Consider the following 26,749-nt stretch of genomic DNA (forward strand, 5'->3'; position numbering starts at 1 on the left):
AGGCATATCTGAAGGAGAGCCAGAGCAAATCCACCGACATGTCAGATATGCTTTAAAGAGTATCAAAGAAAGGAGTGAAGTTGTTCACTTTTGAGGATTTTCTGCTTGACTTTGTGTTCTCTGTGATATCTCTGTTCTAAAAAAAAACTCAGGTTTGATGTGTATATATTAAGCACTTTGTGGATGTGCACTGAAAGTCAAGATACATGCTGACCTCTAGGGTATTAATAGGTGAGGAGTCAGATGTCTTGAACATTATATTTTCATCACTGAAATATCTTGTTCAGGTTTACTCCACATTTTGTGTTGTTGTTTTTTTGTGCTTAAGTTAAATTTAGTTAAATGTAAAAAGAAAACTTTTGTGGCCTGTGAAGTTTTGGATCTTGGCACTCAGACTTACCCTGCTGTTAGACAAAAAAGTTAAATGTACAACGCAGAAGCCAAAATAGTTTATAATAGTCTCTACCTGCCTTTTTCTCAATCACCCTGACCTGACAAGAAGATAAAGTTTTTCTTTTTTCCACTACATGTTGAGGTAAATAAAATTTGTGTACAGCATGAAGCACCAAGGCAATAAGGACTCATGGAAAGACTGTGCAACAGAACTTTTAGAGCTTGTTATGGCTGTAAAACGGCTGTAAAACAGACAGCATTTATGTAGCATTCAGCCCTGCTTTGTATCTCTTTCAGTGTCATTGTTTTTTTCCACTGTTGCATGCATTTTCATTTTCGGATGTCACTTCACTCAGATCTTACTGCATTTGTACAGAAGTTGTTTCTCACCCACATAGATTTTTGAGACTCTCATGTTATCCGTCTGGAGAAGATATGCTTCCACAAACACTTCTTTTGTCTGGCCCACCTGAAGTGGTGAGATAATCAAGTGCGTCTTTTTTCTTCTTTACAAACCCCTCAGGTATGAATAAATAATTCAAAACCTATATCCAAATTAGAGACACCTTAAAGCCCCACTTAATCCTCCTTCAATTTCAATAACATATTAATCTTAAAGAAGGCATTTATAGATTATATTCAATTACACATCCGCAGGATTAAATATGACAGGGGTGGCATTTCATGCAAAATTGAGTTTAGTGTATTGTTCCAAAGCTCTTAATTATAGCTTTCATTCATCAGGAGACCATGTTTGGAATCACAATAATTGAAATAGAGGCACAAATGACAAATTTAATCGCCTTAGGAGGGAGAGGGGAGCGTTTGAAGTATGTTTCATATTGAATGTAGGGGACAAAAATCCTCAAAACACACAAATTAAATATAAACATAAAGGTAAAATGTGGTAAATATTGGCAGCCCTGTTGTGCTCACTAGATCCATGAGAATTTCTTTGACTTCAGGGTCACATACAGTTTCCTTTGCTTAAAAATGTTTATTCAGAGGGGTTTGGCATGAGATAAAGAGCAGAGGAGTAACTCCCCTGCAGCCTGTTTGAATAAAACTATGATGTATTAAAACAGATTTTAGAGGCTTTTACTTGTAATAATCAATGATAGAAAAACTCACCCCAAAGCTAAAGTACTTGTTGTCCTCTGGAACTAACAATTATTATAATGTTCTTTTCCCTGCTTAACACAAGCTGTGGCTACAAATCCACTAATCTATTCAATAAATTTGTCCTGTTGGTATAATTTAAAAACACCGTCCCAATATTGATTGAATATTACTTTATGCAGTTTACATTGTTCAATTTCAAAACTTAGGAAAACCTAGGAAAAGGGTGTTGCCACCCTTCTTGGTACATTGATGAGCCCCTCCTCATTCGTGTTTGACTGTAAAACCGCAAACTTGTTGACTCCTGGCCTGGCTGCACTCATGTCCATTTCTTGATTTTTGTGTATACGCTGTGACCTTGGCTTGAGTGGAAACCAACCTGGATCTTCTGCCGCGATGGAGTGGAGTAAAATTATCTTGTTATCTTGAGAAAACAAGCTTAGATTTCAGGAAATAAGTGATGATAATAAGGTAGAGAAGATCTCAAGAAAAAAACTGGATTTCACATGTCTCAAAAACAGATAATGAGTTTTTTTCATACCATGAATGACAAAACATAAAATAACCTTAACTTATTTTAAAATGTGTATTCTTCCCAGTTTAAAACAACCAGCCTCTTTGGCAGTCTCAAAGGATTTGAACTAAATGACAGCTTTAGTAACAAGCATACCTTTTTTCTTTCTTTCTTTTTGTGTTTCACTCACAGCTCTCCTACATTCTCGGCCTCTACCTCTTTGGGCATTATTCTTTGCAACACAATAGCTCTTTTTACCGTATTTCTTCTCTGCTGTATTTAAAGTCATACCTTCCTGTTAGAATCATAACTCTGTTTTGTTTGTAAAAAAAAAAAAAACACACATCCGGCTTTTGAGACACTTTGTGTTGAACAATCACTGCATCTTTCTCTCTGTTATCTCCCTGACACCAGGGTTGTGAGTGACGGCTGGCCTCAGTCAGGAGGGGTACACTCTTTTTTCTTTTTAATGATTTCTTCTGTTAGTATCCAAAGATCCAGACCTCAAATACAAGATGGTTTCTCACTTTTCAACTGTATTTGAAGAAAAAGGAAACACATATGCACACATCCTAAAAAGGTCTTTCCATGATGAAGGTCTCTTACAAGGGTATTGACCGTTACAAAGTTAACTGATGTACTGCTGAAGATTTTCAGCCCATCTAGATCATTTGATTGCTAATGATTAAAATCCTTCTTAAGCTACTTCGTCTAATAATTACTAGAACCATAGAGGTCTCTCCTTAAGTGTTTCCTTTAGCGTGGGGTAAGAAGTAAGAAGCAGCAACAGATGGTGTGAGGCCGGCAGACAGTGAAGGAAAATAACTCAGAACCAAACACATTTCACTCATAGAAAAAGCCAATGTTCTCTACAATCATAAGTACTGGCATACAAGCTTTAAGCATCGCTGTGCCTGCTTTTCTAACAAAACCTGCAAGCTAACACATAAAACACCTCAGATCTTGTGTAGGGGGTTGATGATTCAATCTTTGACTTTCTAAAATGTTTTTTTTTTAAGCATTAAATGTCATTGTTCACTCTCCTTTTGGACCAGCTGTGATTCTAACCCAAATTTTAGCCTAAGACATTACGGCCGTCATGTGAACACTCTTTCACTTTCCTACAAACCCTCAAAAGTACCCTGAACCAGCCTGCCAATTACGCATTGTGATTAGGATTCGGCGACAGGCTCTGCTGACACTCTCAATTGGCACCAACATGGCAGTTGTATGAGGGGGCAGGTCTGGCAGGTCGGCAGTGGGACATGGGGTCACATCAACCATCTGATCTGATGTCAGAAGTTTAGCCTCTGGGTTCAGCAGGCTTTGCTGTGTAAAGTCAGAGTGAGAGCCAGGCTTGGCAGTAAGTGGAAGGTTTGATAGGTCTGACAAATGAGGGAAAGCTTTGTGTGTGGAATTCACCAGGTTTGTATGGCACACAGTTGAATGTAGAGCAAGATTTCTCTGAGAGCATCCAGATCATCTGGATTGCAGCTGTGACGCTGGTGAAGACTGCATCAGGAACTCACTAGGTCATAAAATGTAGTCGGCTTTACCGACATTTGCATCAGAGATCAGGGTGTTAGATTTGTCTTGAAGCTTTAATTTTTAATGCAAGTCATAAAATGCATTACAGGAATAAAATAACATAACCAAAACACAATGAATAAAACAAAAGGAGGCATTAACAGATCACAACAGAGAAGGCAATAAAACTCAAACTCTTACCGTTATTTTACAGAACATTATCAAGGGAGATATCTGAGGAAACAGGATGTAAGTGGATGAAAAGAAAACACTAAAAGTTTGACAATGGAAAGAATATAAAATCTTAAAGGCTATTAGAAAGTGAGTCATCAAGGAAGGATAAAGGGAAACAGAGCACAGAACATGCTGTAATCAGGGACGTGGTTGGGAATCAAAGAAAAGCTTTTATGAATGTGTATCCTGGAACAAATGAAAGTATGACGCAGGAGCAGTTATAAGTTTTCTGTAATCAGTGAACAGAATCTTTGCAGCATAGAAAAATAAAATGTTCTCAGTAAAGTTAAAAAAAAAATCAAGTTTTTTTTAGAGAATTTACATTTTTGAACATAGAAGATTTATGAAGAAGAACCCTTTTTTAATTAGTGTATTACTTTAAAGGAGCCCAAACAACACATTTTTCCACAATAAAATAGAATATTCTTCAATGTTTTAGAACTACAATCACATAGTTGTTGCTAGAAATCCTTCACAACTGGATAAAACAAAACTCCTTCTGGAGTTTGGCCGTGCCCATCATCTTCAGCATTCACACCCAGTGAATCTTGGGATATGTGAGGCTAAGAAGGATTCGCCAGATCCCTCCTTCGCGGCACCCAAAAGGGAGGCTGGATCTATCAGCTGCATAGACAGTACTTTGGAGAAGCCTTTGAAATGGGACAACCTTTGATGCACCGCTGTGACGGAATTGGTCCTCAAATTCTATCTTTGTAGGCCGCAGCCCCTGAATTGGGACACAGCTATAGATAATGGGTGCAAAACTTTCCGATGAAATTTAAAGGGGCTGTAAGTAGTTTGAAAGTGATCTTGAAAAAGGTCCCATTCTAGATATATGCCTGGCCGTAATCCTCATTTTAAAATGAGATTATTAGCGCCAATGTTGTTGGTTACAGGTTATTTTAAACTGCTACTTCTTAGCTTCCAGTTTGGGTAGTCCAGGACCGAATTGATTTTCGGCACGTCTAGGTCTCTATGACAACACCACGACAGCTGATGAAGTTTAGTAGTGTGAAGAGATAAAACACTGAGATCTGTGTTTTTTTTTTGTTTTTTTTTTAATTTAAGAGTGAGGTTATGTTAGCTCTGCTTTGTAGATGACTGGCAGGAGCACAGCTAACCAGGATGTACTTACGTTACACATCACGGACAAGTCTTAGAGCACCGGACTGCCAGCCATGCTAAATATAACCGGCTACTAGACTACTTAAAAACTAACAGTGTTTACTTATTGTCACATTAGCCCTACACATACGTCAGAACGCTGGGCTGCCGATAGCCGACTGCTTGATGTCACGTTTTAAATCATAGCGCTAAGTAACTGTACTGATAAATACCTTAACTCAGCGCGTTGTATCCAGTTGTCTTGAACAACGAAAATTTGTTTCGATCCTATCTCCATTTAATTCCAACAAACAAACACATGCCTCACTAAAGGTCATTTACAACAGTGTGCGGAGACTCTGGGCCAGAAGGTGACAACAGATCCTCCCTATAGCATTTTTAAGAAAAAAAACTCAAGAAGATGATGGTGAATGAGGCCTGATGTTCTTCTGTAGTGTTAAAACTGAGAGACTGGTGGCACAGTATTGCCACCCATTGGTGGGGGGTAGACACAACAGAGATTTCAACCATTTCTGAATTAAAGTGGGGATTAACACCCATAAAAACCTCTAATGCAGACAGGAGACTGATTTCAGCTATCTGCCTTTTTATCTTTGCTCAATATCCATCACCTGCAAATCAGAGTCTAACCAGAATGATCAAACTTCCTTTCTCCGAACCGGCCTCCAAAACTCTTTTTCTAGTTGTGAGGTACTTTGCTTCTCTTGCTAGACTTCACAGCCTGGCTATGTGTCACTGGTTGTTTGTCATAATAAAGCCCTTCTCGAGGCACAAGTGTGTTTTCATCTTCATGTGCCTCATTACTAACCAGCCACTGTCACCTAGCAACTGCAACCATTTGCTGTGACGTCTTGAGGTCATTTGCATTATTTATGTTCCTTCTTGATTTCATTTGCATTAAAATAGAAAACAGAAATGTCCCTACATCAACTTTTGTTTTAATATCTATGCTGACTTTCAATATCATTCTTGTCTTTAAATCTCCATCTTGGGGGAAAGTTAAAAAGTCAAAGTGCTTCTGAACATGTTTTAGTGGCCAGCCTTGGGATTTTTAGCACTTTTTTTGAACACCATCATTAGACACCATTTGCACTTTACATGTCACAGTGAGTTTGTGCAGAAAAGAGTGCACTAAAGCAGTGCATTGAGAGCAATGTAGAAAGCCAGGTTCCCAGGTGTCGTGCAGAACAGGGAACAGGCCAAGGTGTGTTTATCAAATGCATGTAATCGTAGCTTGCGCAAATATGTGTGTGTGTATCTAGACATGTATGTTTTCTGCTGAGCGCCTGTCAAAGCTGTACCTAAGTGAAAATGTCCCAGAGCATTTGTTGTAGCGGCTCCAGATGATTAATGATTGTTGACACAAACACAAACAGTGGGAAGCACAGACAGAGTGAGACAGATGAAGACAGATAGAGGCAGAGGGAGAAGCTCAAGTTAAATAGCCCCATATCAACATTGCAGACGCTGTGGATAATAGGCCTCTAAAGGCTCCTCTTTTTCACCACAGCCGCCTCCCCAAAGGGCTGCAGGAGGACAATTTGTATGAGAGAGAAGGAGAAGTAGGAAGGGAAGGAGCAGACCCTTAATCAATGCTGTTAACTTCACTTTCCAAAACTCAAAATTTGTTTTCATGCATCTTTCACGTCTACCATTTTCTGTTTATGAGTTTAAATCTTTGGTGAAGGTCAAAAGACTTTTAAAGTTTTCACAGAAATTAAGAATGTGAGAAACCCCACAAATGATGACTCATAACGACAGATTGATCAGTTTTTGTTCCTTAAGTGTACCACACAGGACACCAAACGCAAACAGATGTAGTTAAACAATACCTACAGTCCAGACAGAATTTCTTATAATCAGATGTGACTTAAGAGGAAATAAACATGGCAGTTAACAGGCAAGAAGCTATGACAAAAGTCAAGCTAAATGGTAGCTGCTTCGCCACATGGTATATCTCCATTCTGTCCAAGTCCTGTAACTCTTGTCAGTTTGATTGTGATAACTGTTCAACAGTTCTCATGTTTAAAGAGGGAGTGCTATGCTTTCCTCTGTGTTAAACATGGATACAAAGTAACAAACTGTGTTTAAACTGAACGTGTAGAATTTTAGACTGCTACATATTCAAATGTTGTACAAATCTTTAAACTTGTCAGTAAGTAGCTCAAAATGGCCTGTTCTTCAAATTACCCGAGATCTTCTCTTAGAGACTTACAGATATGATGGTATCATCTCAAAAGGATCCGCTTTCTGGGTCATGACACATTGGAGGGGCGGGCCTTTAACATCAAGATTTGCTCTAATCCCTGACAGGCTTACAGAAGGATGGCAAATCAGAGAGATGGGGGTTTGTTGGACCAGACGTTTTAAAGAGACAGGAGCTAAAAAGAAGAATTTTGGCAGAGACTGTAATGCGAGTTTTGTAAAAGATCTGGTTGAGAGAGAGGAAAAAAAAAATGTTTTTTTTCTCTGTCTGTAAATCGTGTAAAGCTACTACAGGGGTACCACATTGACAGTATTAGGCCCAATAAAAAAGCACAATAACCCCTCTTTAAACACCTCTGTTGCTACCATGAATCAGAAAGTTGGTCATTCATTTCTGAAGCCCATGCAACTCCATGTTTTGCATTTCCTCTTGTCATCATGACTGTGTTTGCTGTGGCTATCGTTTTGTTCAATGCAACAATCCATATGAGTGTACCTGGCTATCTTCAGTTTCCCCAACACAAACAGATATTGGATCATAAATACTGAGAATGTTAAATATTTACTAGTTGGAACCAGTGGAGCAATAATATTTTTCTAGCTATTTTATTAAAGTAATGCCACTTTCTGTGGCTTTAAGGTCATATTTCCTCTACTGCTTGGCAGGGCAGAAAAAAAATGGTTTTGAATAACTTTGACAGAAAGTAATATTCAATAGTGACACATCAGTGGAAATGAATATCAGAAAGTATTAAAAGGACTTTGATTGTGGAAAAGAAAAGAAACTGATATATTTAAAAGAACTTGTCAATATTGTTACTATTTTATGCATAAATTACTCAGATTGTTGAGTGAATGCCTTCCTCAGGCTTGGCTTAATTTTAAGCGAGGTCAATACAATCTCTACTACAAATACATGATTTAGCACTGACAGCTGCAAAACAAATTTGGATTTTAATGACAGTTAAAATATATCTGGCCTTTAGGAACATTTGATATGAATGTTTTGTCGCACCAATTCAGTGCCTTGTTTCAAAAGGTTACGCTGATGCATATCAGGAGGAGGCACATGGTAGCATCTGTCCACAAATGGTTCTTTTCCATTGGTGTCCCTGAATGTACACTGTATATAACTTCAGTCTCTTTACTCCTCTTTCTGTTTACACAGGGATCTGTATCCTTTTTTCATAAGTGAAAGCTGTCTCTATCCTCAGATGTTATCAGCAGTCTGCTCGTTTTATCTGGTGCTATCACAGTTTAAGCCCTCACAGACGTCAGTTCCCATTCTTTAAAAAAAAAGTACTCATATCTCTTTGTCAGTAGTCATCTTAACCTCAGTCACAACCTCTCAGTGAACAACAAAGTAAGCAGCCGCTGGCAAACATTGCTAACTGACCTGCCTTGGCCTGTTTGGAGAAAAGAGCAGACGTAGCTGCTGGGAAATGCACACTACAATAGATATCTTATGTTTACAAGTAGCTGTATGTTGTAGCTGATAAAGCCAAACACAGAAAAATGGTACAAGTGAAAGATTTGTTCACGACAATCTGGCCCCAGAATATTTTTTATGTGAAGTCGTAAGCACTGGTTCATCACTGGATTATCGCTTCCAATCACTGGTGTTTCACTCATCCAGGCCCTGAATGCTTTACGTAGGCTGCACTGTGACCTGTGGCGTCCCAAAGTAAATTATTATGTGTTGAAATGTACTCCATCTGACAGCTGCTGCTGTATCTCCACTCTCACAATTTTTCCATTAACTTTTAATTACCAAACCTGCTAAAGGGGATCCATTTAATTTTCAATTTCTGCGGATTTCTTCTGTTATTAAACCCTTGAGTAAAAGCCCACCTCCCCTTCATCATTACATGTCAGACCCAAGAATAAATTGTGTTCATAGAGTAATTCAAGGTATGTCAGTGAGGCAGAATTGTACAATAAGAACAGAGGGGGAGAAATAGGAGGCCTGGCAGTCACATACAAGTTTGATCAATGTCAAGTCAGCCTGAACACTGGGAAAGGATTTAAATCTGCCAGGAGATGCCACTATGATAAGTGCTAACATTTGTGTTAGCATGTAGGCAATCAAACAAGAAGTTTTGACTTTTAAAAAAATAAGTTTTAGGTATGTGTTATAAAGTGTTGAAGATCATTTCACAATAGCACCATCCATACCACACCAAGACTGACATGAGCTCCACTTCAACATGAAATGGTGAGAAGGGAATTATACTGAACTAAATACTGCATGCTACCTGCGAGCCAAAAACAGAAAGCTGCCCTTATCTGTTAGGCTTATCTCCTCTCTTAATGGTACTCTCATCCCCTGCAGGTGATGTTCTGTAGTTGTGACAAGGTAGTGTTATTGTTAGAGGTGATGCACCTCACCAAGGTTAAGTCAGATCTTATCACCGCGTTGGTGCGAGAGGGATGCTGTTTGCAGGCAGTTGTAGCGGAGCGAAGAGGGGAGGCAAAGGTTGGGTGATAATGTACTGATGAGCTGCTGTCTGACTCGCTGACTCACTACCTGCTTCTCTCTCTTCCTTTTTTTTCCTGTGGTGTATGAATATATAAAGCTTCCGTGCTTAATCTGAAACTAGTTCAGGGTGGCTCTTTTCATTTCAAGTCAATGTTGGGGATTGTACCACCAGTATTTGCTGCCTTGGAACTGTATGACAATTGGTTCAGTTCACCTATGTACATTGTAAAAATACACTCACCACTTTATTAGGTACACCTTGCTCGTGCTGGGTTGGACTCCTTTTGCCTTCAGAACTGCCTAAATCCTTGGTGGCATAGATTCAACAAGGTACTGGAAACATTCCTCAGAGAGTTTGGTCCATATTGACATGATAGTATCACGCAATTGCTGTAGATTTGTCGGCTGAACATCCACAATGCAAATCTCCTGTTCCACCACATCCCAAAGGTGCTCTATTGGATTGAGATCTGGGGACTGTGGAGGTCATTTGAGTACAGGGAACTCATTGTCATGTTCAAGAAACCAGTCTGAGATGATTCCAGCTTTACGACATGGAGCGTTATCCTGCTGGAAGTAGCCATCAGAAGATGGGTACACTGGCATCATAAAGGGATGGACATGGTCAGCAACAATATTCAGGTAGGCTTTAGACTACAATCAATGCTCAATTGGTACTAAGGGGCCCAACGTGTGCCAAGAAAATATCCCCCACACCATTACACCACCTCCACCATCATCTGAACCATTGATACAAGGCAGGATGGATCCATGCTTTTATGTTGTTGACACCAAATTCTGACCCTACCATCCTAATGTGGCAGCAGAAATCCAGAATCATCAGACCAGGCATTATTTTTCCAATCTTCTATTGTCCAGTTTTGGTGTTGCTGTGCGAATTGTAGCCTCAGTTTCCTGTTCTTAGCTGTCAGGAGGGTCACCCGGTGTGGTCTTTTGCTGCTGTAGCCCATCTGCCTCAAGGTTGGACGTGTTGTGTTTTCAGAGATGCTCTTCTGCAGACCTCGGTTGTAGCAAGTGGTTATTTGAGTTACTGTTGCCTTTCTATCAGCTCCAACCATTCTGGCCATTCTCCTCTGACCTCTGGCATCAACAAGGCATTTTTGTTCTCACAGAACTGCCGCTCACTGGGTATTTTCTCCTTTTGGGACCATTCTCTGTAAACCCTAGAGATGGTTGTGCATGAAAATCCCAGTAGATCAGCAGTTTCTGAAATACCCAGACCAGCCCATCTGGCACCAACAACCATGCCACATTCAAAGTCACTTAAATCAGCTTTCTTTCCCATTCTGATTCTCAGTTTGAACTGCAGCAGATCATCTTGACCATGTCTACATGCCTAAATACAAGAGTTGCTGCCTTGTGATTGGCTGATTAGAAATCTGTGGTAACGAGCAGTTGGACAGATGTGCCTAATAAAGTGGCCGGTGGGTGTAAAATAATAGTGTAGGAAACTTTAATTCTTAAACATATATCATGCAGCAGCTTAAGTTTTATTACAGTTGAACTAATGCTCAATGAATCTTAAGATGTGATGGACCAAGAAGGATCAAACTGATGCACCCGTCTTGGCCCAGAAAAAGTATGTAATTGCCAGCTGTATTAAAAGGAGACCCCTAAATGGGACAGTCTTCAACCCTCCTCTGTAAATTAGCTGCAATCCGTCTTAAACACACTGTTCAAAAAACACAGCCCCTGAACTGGGACACAACTGGGACATAGCAACAAGAAGTCTGTGGGAAACACAGCGCGCAACTATAGATGGGCAGTCCGACCTCTTCCTGAAGCTCTTTTTCAGTTTTTCCGTGTTCTCCAGGGTGAGAATGAAGCATGCTGCAGTTATAGATTTTTTTTTTCTGGGCGCAGAAGCACACAATAGGTTTTTGTTTTGCTTTTTCAAAAGTGTTATAAATAGATCTGAAAAGAAACAGGAAAAGTGAGAAAAGCTGATGTATCAAATAAACCTATATGGACTGATTCTTTTTTACTGATTGAGTATAAGTGTGGTAGCTTTTAGATATAAAGTCCAATTTTTTCTGTCCATGGCTGAAAAATGTGAATCATTACAAACAAAAAGATAAGATAATAGTTAATAGATAATAGCATTGTCAAAATCACCTGTACTTAAAATGAGGCTGAATTTCTTAAACCAGTCCCGAGACTGATATGACGGGAAGCTTATGTTATGATGATTCGGAATACTTTATTTTACTGAGGGATGTTTACACCTTCGCCCACCTGACTGTCCTGTCAGGCTGTTGCTATAGATATCCACACATAGTACCGGGGGAAGAAGACAGAGAGAAAGTGAGAAGAAGCAGCAAATGAGGATGAGATGCAGCCAAGGAGACACAGAGATAGGAAGCAGACAGACCAGCGAGTGAATGAAACGGTGAAGACACGGAATAAGGGAACAATAATCCAGCTGGTGGTGACTTTATCAAGAGTGAGAGATGTGTGAGAAGTGCAAGGAGGGAATGATGACAGGAGAGGAGCAGGAGAATGAGCTCTCTACCTGTCAGCGCATCAAAGCCTTGTCGTGTCATATACTCAGCTGCTCGCACACCCACTCATCCCCTCAATGCCTCAACCTAATGAGCCAAGTGCCTCTCGATGGCTCCTGTATACACCAGTGCTATCACACAGCCATTATAAGTCTGTGTTATAGACAATTTATCGCCCGGTACAGCAGCGCTTCTATTTCCATACGGTGTTGTCACGACCTGCACCCTTAATTCTGTCATGTTACTGACTCACCGACTTCTCCATAGGCTAAGGCAAAATCTTTGCTTATTCCAGGGTGTAAATCATTGGGTGGGTGGTTTCTATCTGTTGCTCCTCACAGTAACATGAATAGATACACTTGGGTAGATGGTAGGAGCTGATATCCCAACCTTGTTAAGACCAGTCCACGAGGAGGCTGTTCTCTGAAGCATCTCTGCTACAGTTCGAAAAGACCAAAATCACACTGAACAGAAATGCTTCTTGTTAAAAACTGTGCCATCTAACATCTCCTAGAGAATTAGAGATACTGCAGAGAAAAATAATTTGGAGTCAGGGGAAACGAAACCCCTTTTTTGGATCAAAGATTAATTTATTCTGGCTTTCAAGTTGGAATAAACACATTCTTACATTAAAGTCTGAATTCTGACTTCCTTTTTTTTTCGACTTTAACCTCTGATGTCTGACATTAAAATAAGAATTTTATTCTTGAGGATTAAGAAGAAAGTCCAAATTATGATTTTAATATTGTGATTCTTGAAAGTTAGATTCTTACCTTAACATCAGAAATCTCAAATCAAATTTAGAACTATGGAAAAACGCTCAAATTCCTGGTACAAAGCAGTACTGTTCTCACATGGTTAAAACCTTAACTCTTAAAGGTTGATAGTTTTACGATTTTAAATACTGATATAAAATAAACTTGCAGGATGTTTATTCTAAATGTGTGCAGATTTTGAAACTGTTACACATCTTTTTTTTTTTTTTCAGAAATCATTGACTCTATCTGTAAACTGCTCAAAATGGTCAGTTCTGAAACCAGCATGAGATCCCCATTAAGCTTGCTGAAATAATGAGGTCATCACAAAATGATACTCTATCTGGTTCCTCAGGAATGGGCCTCAAACACCAAGGTCTGTCTAAAGCACTACTCATAAACAGCCTCCAAAAGCCTGGCCAATCAGAGGGAAGGGGTTTTATGACACAGGGAGCCTTGAAGAGACAGCAGCTCAAACCAAGTGTTTCAGAGAGGCTGAAATAAGTTTCATAAACACCAATATGAGGGAAAAATGTGTCTATCTATCTATCTATCTATCTATCTATCTATCTATCTATCTATCTATCTATCTATCTATCTATCTATCTATCTATCTATCTATCTATCTATCTATCTATCTATCTATCTATCTAGTACTGAGGTGTTACCTGGGGGACTGTATGAAGCCTTAAAAAAATGCACAGTACCTGCTCTTCAAGCTTTCAAGTTTAACTGACTTTGGTTTTACTGTTTGATTATTAAACAGGGGTTATTGTTCTGTCCTAATGTAAAAATAAATAAATAAAAGCCTTGTGCTATGTAAATCTGAAAGTTTCCGCCATTTGACTATTTTTATGTGAAGTGTTGCTGCTGGTGTCAAACTTTTGAAAGTGTTTCTTCCTGCTCAATGTCACAGCAAATCAACAACCCAGTCCTGGTGTCATTGTTATATCATGCTCTCCTCATTGAAGTACACAGGCCTCAGATTTATTTGCTGTTGAGGCTGTTGTTGCTGAGCGGAAGGGGCTTACTTTAATTACCATGGTAACAAAGAGTCTCTTCTCTAAAGCCATGTCTGTATCGCGTCTTATCTCTCTCACATACACAAAATAGCAATTATGCTAATGTACAGCCAAGCTGAAAAAACCACAAACACACTTGTGTGCTTCCTGTTCCTTTCTTCTTATGAACTTTTGAACTTCTTTCTAATCAGTTTCTAGATTTCCTTTAAAGGTAGTTTGCTGACAGGAAAGTGAAGGTTTGTAGGAGCAGGTAGAGCTCCATGTTTGTCAATACACTGGGTGTCATCAGTGTTGCTTTACTAACACATAAATCAAGCCACAAACACAAACAAGCTTCAAAAAGTCTAAAATTAAAGCCAACACGGTGTAATTGAAAGGCAAGAGTTCAAACGCTGCTTTTCTAATCAAGCATACTCAGATTTCCTACATTGAGGCTCGCTTTTCATGCCACTATGTCTACCCTCGCCAAAATACTCGTGTTTACATGATCTGGTTTGCATCAAAGCATCAGAAACAAATGATGCATAGCAGGACCACGGCAGTGATGGATTTCTCTTTAAAGTGGTTTTAACAATATGCCTGCACTCATTACGCAAACTGCCATTCATTCAAACTGTCGTGCCATTCGACTCATTGGCTCATCTTATTATATAATACTGTAGCTCAGTTCAATACTCCAACATTCCAGTGATCCTTTTGGGTGTTAGAAAATGTATCTTATAAAATCTTAAGCCACTGATGTAAGAAAACAGAAAAATAGTATTATTTAGTTCCAATTTCTCAACCTCTCAAGTATGATCTTCTGTAAAAGGTTTAAACATATCACATTAACTTGCATAAATGTGTCTGATTTTATCTGATTCTTTCATTCATTTAGTTGAGAGAGTAGTAAGGGATGCTTTATATATTATTGAAGTGGTTCATCCTCGGTTAATGTGAGTGGCTAATCAAGAGCCATCCAGACAGCTGGAAAGTGCACATGCCATTTGGATAGCACTTTATCAAAAGCGCTGTACTGCAAAAAAAGAGCCACTTTAGCCATTTGACCTGTGGGAAACTGAACCACAAACTGCATCAGTGAAAGTACAGTTGTAACATGTGGTAAATATTATTTCATGTTTACATTTTCCCTTCAAAGTTTTAGAAAATTGAGAAGCTTTTTTGACTTTGACACTTTTTTTCTATACCATAAATAATAGAAGTCTCAAGACGTTTGCACACCAACAGTGATGCCAATAATGGCACGAAATCGTGAAAAATCCGCAGCTTTCTCCTCCAAACAATGTCTTTGTAATTGCCTTTGTAGTTTTTATGTTTTTTGTCATAAAGAAACAGGTGTTGGGACACAAACACAATCAGTGTTGAATGTTTAGGTATATGACTTGTCAAAAACCAGTGTTTTGATTGGTCAGATGTGTACTTGTCACAAGTGAAACTTTAGAAAAATTGACCTTGGTCTGAAAAAATAAAAGTCCCAATTTTGCTCAGCCGAAGAACGTTGCTGGTGTGAAAGCTTGCATTGAAAAACAGTAGGTTCAAAAAAAAAAAATTACAATGTGCGAAATCTTCGCCCAAAAAGTAGGCATCTGATGTGCAAAGGGCATAAGCATGTATTTATGTCGTGTTTTAATTAAACTTGTCTTATTAAGTGTAATATGTGCCACAATATGAGCCAGGTTCAGACAAATCTCAAACTTCAAGATATGAAAAGTAAGAAATGATACCTGAAATGCTTGTAGAGAGTAGAAAAAAATAAGTTGGTGTACAAAAGAAAATATTTTTTGTTTGTTTGTTTTAAGAAATGATTCTAATTACAGTTTGTATTTAATAACACAGCTAGAAGACATGCTTTGCTTTAAAAAATTTAGAAAATTGTACAAGAATAGAGACCCAGCCTTTCTTAACACAGTAAATCCCTCTGTTGGACATTACCTCCCTCTTTAATCGTATTAAGAGCTCTTTTACTGTATCTTGTAGATTTAGTAGCATTTCTACAATCGCTGATCAATGAATGGACTTGTCTCACTTTCTTTAAGCCGATGGCTCTTAATTGCTGGTGCTCAGCAAAAGGTGACAGACCATTACTCCTCCTCTCATTAAACCACTCATCCAGCCCCACTGAGTGGCATGTGTTTCCCACACACAGGTGAACACAGGAGGAGGAAAAAGGAGTGAGGAAGAAGTAAGGTCAACCAAGCAAGACAAGGTTGGATGGGAGGGGAAAAAGGGTGATTGATTAAAAGGAAGTAAGTGGTGGGAAAAAAAGAAGGAAAGGAGAAAAGAGGAGCAGAGAGAAGCTGTGAGATCTTCAAAGACACCATGCAGTGTCTTGTTTTTTTAAATTGTGTGTGTGGACAAGACTCCTTATCTTTATTTAGACAGATGGGGCGGATCAAGTAAACACCAGAGGAGATGTTTGGGGCGTTAGGTCCCAGCATGAGTGTCATTTTATCAAGGAACAGGAAGACACAACAGGGCAAACAGTGTCAGACTTATCACCACTCCCCATGAACTCTCACATCAAGTGTCCATAGCAATCTAAACCCTGTTAAAGATGGAGAGATCTGTGAATGTGGATTCATTTTTGCCCTATTTACACCTGGTATAAATCCCTCTGTGGTAATCCATTTAGAAGCAGACAGCCTGTAGTACAGGTGTAAAAGCTCCCAAGATGTTTTGTATAACTCACTCCATTGTGAATTACCCACTCTGTAAAATGTGATTTTGTGCATTTGTTATTCTCGCATATTATTCAATGCCAATATGACAAAAGATAACTGAAGTTGTTGTGATAACTCGTGATAATAAGTTGGCATTGTTTCAACTGCTAAATATATTCCAATTCAAAATTCTATTTCCAAATAATTCAGACATGCATGTCGACTTGACAATGAAGGAATAAAGGTGGGCGTTTATCTGGGAAATGGATTTATAATGTTAAACAACAATCTGAAGAAGTTAAGAAAACTAACAAATATAATTTATAAAAACAAAAGAGAAAGGTTGACATCGCTGAAACCTTTAGTTGAGTTGAAATAGAATAATTATTTCAAACAACTACCTGAGGAATTTGAGGTAACTAACAGGTCTAAATCAACCAAACTAAGACAAGGACTGACTCAAAACATCTTGTTAAACAAGATAACTTCTGTTGGTCTTAGAAAGAAAAAAAAATGACCTAACATGATATTTTGAGGCAGCCCTTTACGTCATTTTTATACGTTGTAACAACAAGTGATATTTAACAGTGTATGGGCCGTGGCATGCACAAAAAAAGGAACAAACAACATGTTCCTACCACTGAAGCTGGCACTTAGTTCCATATGTTTACAAGGGCACTTTGTGCATGTTCATCATGTTTTAACCAGCCAAGAGGGCAGTTTTTTGCATTTTGCGAGCGGAGAGGACATTTAAGCACTTGTTTTGGATCCAAAGATGGCATTTGAGCGCACATTTGGCTCCTAAGAAGGCTATCTGGCACACTTTTTGGATCCCAGAGGGCACTCAAGTGCTCATTTTGACTCCCAAGAGGGCACTTTATTGACATTTTGGCCCATAAGAAGGCACTTTAGCTCGTGTTTTTTAACAACTGGGCCCTGAGGAGAGAACTCCTCAACCCACCTTGTGCACACCACTGGCCACAGAGGATGTTGGTCAGCTCTGCTTTCTTGTTGACAAAGTGCCTGGAAGATGGAGACAGAAACAAGGCTCTTCACCTCTGCACATGGGGTCATTTGAACCACATAAATTAGTTCATAGAAAGAAAATCCAACTCTTATACTATTTTTAGGGGGTGTTTTGGTTTTTACTAAGTTAGTTTAGCTCAGCTTTTTATCTGGTTTCATGCTGCCTTTGAGTATGTTCTTGTACAGACTCATGGTCGATATGTACTCATTAACTTTGTTATGGCTAGCAGATAGGCAGCTTCTGTCTCCAGCCTATGTCGGTAAATTATTCTCCTTAAGGTCATCATATGCCCTCTGCCCTACTCCACACACACACACACACACACACACACACACACACACACACACACACACACACACACACACACACACACACACACACACACACGTCTGACGATAGCTGTGGTTGGGTCAACTGTGTCAATCAGCAATAGATGGCCAATTACATGTGTTCGTGTTGTTTAACTTAACCTCTGTATGTGCATAGCTGATTGTTTTAAAAGTCTAATGTAACCAGATATCAGGGCTTGCTTTTTTGAGAGGGACCAGCCAGCACTGTAAACTTTTTATATGACTTGAATAGCTAAACTAAGAAATAGCTCCTCTTCATGTGATTCTCGGGAGGGGATTGACCGAAGAACCAGAGTCCTTATTTCACAACTAATATCACCTTTAACCCTAATTTTTCAGAGCTACCAGAGAGCAACTTGCTTTAGCTTTATTCTTGGACACAACACATTCTTGTTCATTGGTTTGCAGGGCACTAATCAGCTGTTTACTGAGGAAATACCCTCCTGATGCACATCTCTTGTGAGTGGTACACCTCTACTTCAAAACCAAACTTCCTTTAGTAGCAGACAAAGCTAGGGCCCTCGTCATCAGGATTACTTCTTGAGGTGAGGTTATTATAAAAGGCAAAGGTGCTTATCTTACCTTCATTGACTCTGCAGTTTGTTCTTATTTTTCATTTGAATTCTTTCTGCTTAGGTAAGATCCATTACATTAAAATCAGAGCAGATATACTTGATAATTCTTTTCTCTGCTTTGGAGATTGACAACTTAATTGACTACCAATAGAAGAGCAGTGCTCACCCAGAGATTAAGTGTGACAGATTCATATGAAAAACCAGAGGATTTTGCCTCACCCATTGTTAGCGGCATAACCCTGAAAAAGCCAACAGCAGCTGGGACACACTGGCTTCCGTCAGTGCTTTGTAGTTGCTCCTTTTTTCATTCTCCCGGTTCTTTGTGATTTGTACACCTGCAGGGTACAGCAAGGTTGCAAAAGGCATTGAAACCTGGGAACATTAAGTAAAAAGTGCTGCTGATTGGTCACACTGATGCACAGGGTGATGGCAACTTTGTAAAAGCAACAGGAAAAGAGAGCTGTGACTCAACTTCCTGAAATATGAGTTTTCTCTGACGTCATCTCGTTTGAAGGACAGGAACATGTAAAAATCAATATTTCAAAAAGCAACTTTTGTGAGGTTCAGATGAATCAGAAAAGCACAGCGAAAGTAGCATTTATGACAGCAAGCTAAGTGATAAATTTACTGCTCACTTGATCTTTGGCTCAGGAGTCCTGATGCCCACCGACTGATGTGAGCTCTCACTATCAGAGGAATGTCCAATTATCTGAAGTAAAGGCAAAGACAGACAAAGGACAATCAAATTATCAGTCTGGGGGAATTAAATGCTTTAGTTTGGCTTAAAGGTCACACACATGCTGCTGTCGAAGTTTGGGCCCTTTGAGGGAGTTTTCAATTCCTAATTTCCCCTGTCCTCTCATTGTTCCTCGTTCCCATGACACAAGAATGGATTCAGATCTGCAATCGTTAAAAGATCAGACACACATTTTGGCAGGTTTTGGTTCCCTTCAAATCTGACTGGCTCTCCATCAGTGCCAAAATGCCAGCTCATATCAGTTCAGCTTGACAATCCATCAGTGCTTCACTGAGGCAATCAATCACTCCCAACATTTAAGGTTACCCCTTACAATATTTTGAGGAAGACAGAAAAAAATGGAAACAAGTGTCTGTGCAGAAGGTAAGGTGCATTCATCAAGTTGAAGGGTTGATGCACATGTGTGGATTCACAATAAACGGGATAAACATAAATAACTAAAAAGTAGATGAGGAAGGGAGAGAGAGCAGGTATACACTGCATTCAAAGTTCAAAATCAGGGGTTTAATGACAAGTAGGTTTTCACATGCAAAGGATTTGTGCAAGTGTTTGGGTAACTTTATTTTGAGAGTCTGTCTGTTGACACGCAACAAACTATCAGCTGGTAAGTTGTTGCATATCAAGTGTGTGTCAGTTGATACATAACAAAACTAGACAATAGACAAGTAAAATACATTCAACTATCATTGTGTCTCTTCGTCCTGGCAGACTACCTGCTTTTGTTTATATCTTGCACGCCGCGCGCACAGACTGATACACTAAGCGGCGAGCGCCTCGTAGCAAGCTGAGGCTCTGTAGCGGAGATAGCGCCATTTTACGACACGATGAGAGCTAGAGCCTTATTTAGAGGTGTTTTTGTGTGAAAGTAACGCACTGAAAATTCTCTAAATAGAGCGTGAATGCAGACCAATATCAGAACTTTTTGGTGGGAGTCCGTTTATTTGTGTTTTTGGTCAAGTAAAAAATGGCCCCGTCTGAGTGCATAGGGAACCGGCAGACGAGCAGGGAGGGGGTCTTTGGTGCGTGTTCCCTGGGCTTCTGCTGCACAAAAACACTGCTGTAGGGGTAATTTCTGCCCCAAACCTTGTGATAGGACCCAACTTGTTCCATCCCGGAGTATCACTTTAAGCTGTTGTTAGCAACCGATCTTTGACAGTTGACAAGCTGAGAGGGAATAAAGCTTGAAAGAATAAATGAAACTAAAAGTAGGTTAATTGACATTCCCATTCCCACAAAAAGTAACAGTAGTTATTCAAGGCCAACTTGCAGAAAAAAGATAAGAATTTATTGCATCATTGTCAAAATTTAGGACATGTGCTTGAAATTGTGTTATTTGCTTTCTCTCAGCGTTACATACGGACGGCTACTAAACTACTGTACAAACTGAGTTTGTTGTCACATTAGCCTACAGATATGTTGGGCTGCTAGCGCTACGTATAGCCCGCGCCTCACAAAATTACAACTTTGCTTGTTGTCACGTCTCAAACAACAGCGCTACGTAACTGTATTGATAAATACCTTATCTCATTGCGTTGTAAAGGTGATTTTAACAAAGAAAATTTGTTTCAAAACAATTGAGATCAGGAGAAGCTTTCTCTAAATCGTAAGAATCCAAGATCCCAGGTCATCAAAAGTCAGAAAAATTTTCTCAGGAGGCTTGAGAAACTCTTATGATCTAGAGAGAAATATTTTGAGATGCTAAAGCTTTTTCCAGATCTTCATGCTGGTCTGTGACAAGTGTGACGAGCAGAATGATCGTCCAATCACCAGGTGGGGTTATTTCTGAAGGTTCCAACCCTTAAAACATTTTTGAACCAGATGGACTACTTCCATTGCGGATATATAGAACTGTCTGGTGTGTCCGGTTAGTTTGTAACAGTTGCAAAGAGGAAAATAAACTTTTTCCCACAACTGATTTATCAACTTTTGATACTTTTTAAGACCCCAGGGACACCCTGTTGTGGCTGCCAAGATTTGTGCCATTTGTGTTTATTTGTGTAAAGTCGTTTGTGTGAATGTCCCATACATCCAAACAGTTTCATCAAAATCAAACATGAAAATTTTAAGATTATGATACTGTTACATTTTGTGTAGATATGCAGATTAAAATCAAGCACCACAAAGGGCTAAGCGAAAAGGTGATGCAGACGCACAATAAAGATTTGAAAGTGCCAGACTTTTGGAGTCAGCAGCTGACGAATAAATACTCAGCCTGTGTTATTTCTTACTCTTGGTGTGCAATCATGTAAAATTTACCAATTTGGACCAAGAGTTACGTCTGCAAGCCAAGCAACTCATGCTTTCACACTCAACATGCGTCATTCTTACAATCACATGACAAATGTATCCTTCCAATAGGGCAGTCCTGCTACTGCCAACGCTGTCCTGCATTCGTGCAGTGCTCAAACCACCCCAGCATCCGCATGCCTGCAGGATATGACTTGAGGGCTTCTGATGCTGTTTCATCACTCGTCATTTCTTCATGTAGATTAAAAAAAAACATGTCCTGCTGCGGTGATTTACATGTCAGCTGTGATTGTTTGAGGAACCTTTGTCATCACATGTCCACCAGCTCTTTTCATCTACTTGAATCCATGTACCCACTTTGAGGAACAAGTCCATGCGTTAAGAGAAAGCATGAATGACTGAGCCCCAGCAGTGGGCAACAGTTCAGCTTGTCCCTGAGAGGGAATGAGTGCACCATTACACAGAGCAGAGGAAAGCAGCCACTTTAAAAATTTGATTAAGTAAAACCTGCAGCTGAAGTTGATTGATTAAATGCCCTCACACTTTTTTTCCCTTCCTCTTTTTCTTTTTTCTTTTTTTTTATATATGGAAGCCAGCAGCAAAGTCAGTGTGATGAAATATCTCATAGCTTACTCATCCATTGTGAGGAATGTGAATATATTTGACAGAAATTGGAAAATGTTTTTTAAGCTCAGGCTTTAAGAATTGACAGAATTCAGGAATGAGTATATGTCAGTAAAGAAAAGAAATATAGCCTATTTTGGGGGTGTTTAACAGAACAATGTATCTTTAATAAAATCAGAATTGACACTGAGTAGAAGATGAAGTTAGAAGTTAAACAGCACATTTTGTTTGCAGTGTAGATAAGATATGTACAATAAACCTCAGCTAAACTCTGATGAGCAGATATGAAGCTTTATCTTTAAGACACTCAGGCTGCACAGGGGAGGAGGGGGCAGTCTTGAGTGTGTGCGCGGCGTGCATTGGTCCGTTTCATGCTACCTTACCTCCTCTCTTATCCCGGGTAAGGCAGGCAGACGATGCCACTGGACGATACCTCAAGTGAGGCGTGGGGGGAACGGCATGACTTCATCACGTCAAGTGGAGCACTGCAAAAAAATATTGCCTAAAGCAAGTTAAGCAGACATGAATCCAAAGCTGTAAACCCAATGAGAACACATGAGGAGAAAATGTTATTAAAACCAAAAGGCAGATTTTTATGGTAGGCTATGTCTAACATTTTTTAGATCCAGAAAATGTGAAAACTATTCTTTCCCAATCAGTCGAGTTTTATTTCCAGATACCAAGATTTCTTTAGAGGTTGTGAAATGTCTCTTTTGTCCCCTTTTAGGAGCGAATGTTCTTCAATAAAGAAAAAAGGACGATAAAGGAAAGGAGGAGAGGAGATGGAGAAAGCCGTGAGTTAAGGGGTGGCTGGAGAGGGAGGGCCGGACGCATGACATCATTCCCTCAGCCTCCCTGCGCGGACAGAGCTCTGGCTTCTCCAAGTGCGCACGGCGGCTGCTGCTGAGGGAGCGACTCCTCCTGCCGAACACCCAGACGCGTCCTGAGCAACCTGCGCTCCTCGGGTGGGATTTTAAAAACATTACTAAACCCGGCAGAGTGGACCTTTGAACCGCACCTCAACTGGACCTGTCGCGGGGACGCACACATTTAACACAAACCCGAGGATTACTGCTTGTTTTAACCATGAAGATGTGAGGGTTTATAAGCTGGAAAGAAAAGAAAGAGGAACTCTGAGGCTGACGAGAAGGTAGGCACACTTCTTTCTTTTTTTCCCTCTCTATGTCTCTACCCTGCTTCTTAGGGTATTTATTTACACCGTATCTGACTTGAAATCAGAGCTTTGGCACTATCTCAGTGCTTACAAAAACCTGCATGTGGGCATCGTATCGGAGCGCACGAGCCGTGCGTTATCCTGCCGTCTTAATACCCGAGAAAAGACGCAGGCAAGTGCAAAAAGAGAAGCAGCATCCCAGAGTACTGCATATAAGAATTTTAAAGCTGTCACTTAGCTTTGAGGATGGAAAGGGGGGCTACATAGTCCTGGACTCAGCGGGAGACCAGAGTCCGCCACCGCAGAGCTGCTGCTGCTGCTGCTGCTGGTGAGCTGAGCAGATCTGCTGCTGTGGTATGAAGGAGATCCATCATTCTGAACGACGGTCCCCTTTAATCCCCCCCAATAGAGAGTTAATTACAATTTAATCTGCGGGAGAAAAGAAAGCTGGGTGTTACTGTAGCAGAGGGAAGCACGGGGATCTTCGTGAATTTTCTCCCACAGTTTTTTTTTTTTTTCGCTTAACGCTTTTGGAGCATAACGCATATTTCTGAATCATCCCTTTTTGTCGGGCGGAGGTGTGTGAGTGTGAGCGTTTGGGGGGGGAATCTCACAATCATAAGTGCATCTCCACGGGGGGGGGGGTCTTCATTGGCCAAGTCGACCGTGAGATGCTTTGTGTGAGAACATGCCCGTAGATCATGAGACAGGCAAGTCTTCTCGCAGGCATCAATCGGAAATGCCATTTTCGATATTTCAGTTTCCTCTGTGTGTGTGTGTGTGTGTGTGTGTGTGTGTGTGTGTGTGTGTGTGTGTGTGTGTGTGTGTGTGTGTGTGTGTGTGTGTGTGCAGACTGCTTGTTTGATCTGCTGTCAAAGCCTAAGGTGTACATGTTGGACTTTGGAGAATACTGTAGTCTTGGTCTACACCCCAGGACCAGATTTGCGCGTCACGTTCTCGTGCCTTGTAAAAGGCAGTTTTTTTTCCCCCGTGGTGCGCCACTCGAGTTTTCCACCGGTCCACTGAGGTGGAGCCAGCACAGCAATGACAGTGACTTTTTAAAGTGCAGGTGGTGCCCTTGTTGAAGGCTGAGGATTCCAAGTTGAATCGTAATCACTCCTATCTGGGTCTAAATGATCAATGAGTTCATCGTCCCTTAAAAAATGAGCACTTCAAACTTTGTAGATGGTAATCTGATCAAAGGATTTTCTGTTTCTGATAAGGATTTTCGCATTAATGCCGGTTCTTTGGAATCACGCGCACATATGCAACGAAAAATGCTCATTTTGACTGAAATTGAGCAAGTTTGCAAAGATTTGGACGTGTCGTTTTTCTGTCAGTGCATTTAATAAATCAGTGCAAACACCTCTTTTGTCTTCTGCCTCATCTGCCTCATAAAGTTAAAGCTTCAGAGTAGATTCCTTTAACCTAAATGGAAAAAAAACGCGTTTTATATTTCTAAACAATTGTTTTTGAACAATATCATCTATTTCTTTCCACAGTTGTTCATTTTCCGTCTTCTTCCGTCTCAAGCTTCGATCGAAATGAGCGCATCGCGCGTCTGCAAATCTCATAAAAGCCAGAGGAGAGAACAATATCTCGCCAGCGCTCGGGTTGTTAAAAGAAAATGGCTTTATTCATTTTTCTTTGTACCCGTGGTAACTAAGTTATAGCGTTTTTATGGCGCCTGGAAATGGCTCACAGGCTTGCAGTGCAATGTAATGTAATCAAATTTATGATGTTGCTGTGTATTACAATTCCCTGTTATGCGCCGTCACATGAGAAATTTGGAGTGACCCCCCCCAGCTCCCTCTTCCCTCATCCTTTCCTCACACACAGGCACACACTCACACAGCAGAATGCCCAGGAGCATCAGGGCAAGGCAGGTAACATCCACCAGTAGATTTGTCTGAGAAGTGGCACACACACACACACACACACACACACACACACACACACACACACACACACACACACACACACACACACACACACACACACACACACACACCTCACTTGCACCCAAGCAACCTCTCTGGAAATAGTCCACGGACCTTTCTAAATGATATTCAAACTTATGCTGCCACAGATTTATTCTGGCAACCAATCATATGCTTCTTGAGTTTTGCCTTCTCCATATTTCATGCACTTTTTTCTTTGGTCGCCTGCAAAGGAAGACTCCTAAATATGTGGAGCTGAACCACGGTGATGAAACAAATGATGTCATGCATGCTTTGGTGCTTAGAGGGTGATTTGCATTCATTCTGCTCCTTTTTAGTTAAATCTTTTTTTTTTTGATGCAAGAAAGCACCAACGTGAGTTTGTGCTATCATTCGTAAGATGCTTGAGTCATAAATCTTCAGTATGGATGTGTCTCTACACCTTCTCCCGGTAGTTACATGTTGTGCCGCTCACTGAAGGGAGGAGGCAGTCTCTCTTTACAGACAGGCATGTGGAAGGACAGCTATTACCGGAGTCTTCTCTCAGACTTAATGGGCTGGACAAGTTTTATGGAGCGTCTCCCCGCTCACGGAGCAATCAAATACCTGTGTTGGACATGCAGAGCAGCCACACACTCTAAAACTTGTGCATTCCTCGAGGGTCTAAAGTGAGGACCTTAGCAGTGGAATTGAAGGATTTCTTTGAGAACAAGAATATAATTGGATTGTATGAAGCTCTCTGAGGCTCAGGATAGCATTTGGATGAAAAGGGTTCATCAAAGAAGCCCTCAGGGGGTTGGATACCTTAAAGATACCCTGATGAGAAGCTCAGCAGCTCAGGTAGCTGAGGTGTAAGGTGAAATTTCTTCCTTTCTCACACCTTTGATATCACGCTGCTCTCCCCACAGCTTTCAGAGAAACTTAAAAGATTTAAATTAGAAAACTCTCATTGTGAAGCCTACTTGATATCCAAACAGCAGGTCACCCTTTTTAGTGATGTGGAGACGAGGCAGGTTAGCTTTTCACCTCGTTCCACCCCCTGAATTTGACATCAATCAAACAGCCTCACTGTGTATGTATGAGATGGGTGATTGGATGGCCTGCTCAAGTATCCCTTGTTTCCTCTCCTGCAGAAACGCACTTCAATCATGCTCACCTGTCACAAGCCGGGGTGTGAAGACTCAGTCGTGCAGAGAATCGCGGCACATGTTGTGGGTGCACACACAAGCACACGTATGACACATATACATTTATAGCGGCTATAAGTCACATTCTGGACTGTCATAACAGGCCTGAAGCTTGAGTGTGTGGCCGTGTCATTAATGCAGCAAAAGAAAAAAAAAAAGAAACAGAAGCTGCACCGTTAAAAGGAACCTGACATGCAAAGCAAAAGAGAGAGAAGAAAATATTTAATCATGGGCACACTTTATGGAGAGCTTCGCCCATGTGCACTGCGGCAGTCTAATTACCAGGATAGCAGTGCTTGTTAGTTGTCACCTC

At 40.3% G+C, this 26,749-nt stretch overlaps 1 protein-coding gene across 6 annotated transcripts in view; it reads left to right on the forward strand.

Annotated features, from left to right (window-relative positions):
• The first annotated feature begins 22,987 nt into the window (after nt 1-22,987).
• The window catches only part of ptprsa (protein tyrosine phosphatase receptor type Sa), a 252,495-nt gene continuing 248,733 nt past the window's right edge, over nt 22,988-26,749 (forward strand). For 4 of the 6 annotated variants that reach the window (XM_074667567.1, XM_074667570.1, XM_074667571.1 and 1 more), the window contains exon 1: nt 22,988-23,285. The gene's annotated coding sequence lies outside the window, so the exon portion shown is untranslated. The remainder of the gene's footprint in view (nt 23,286-26,749) is intronic. The other 2 variants (XM_074667573.1, XM_074667575.1) reach the window with 1 other exon arrangement.

This window comes from Halichoeres trimaculatus, unplaced genomic scaffold, assembly GCF_033239565.1.
Source record: "Halichoeres trimaculatus isolate MK-OKI-2021-1 unplaced genomic scaffold, fHalTri1.1 fHalTri1_scaffold_4, whole genome shotgun sequence".
Classification (NCBI taxonomy): Eukaryota; Metazoa; Chordata; class Actinopteri; order Labriformes; family Labridae; genus Halichoeres; species Halichoeres trimaculatus.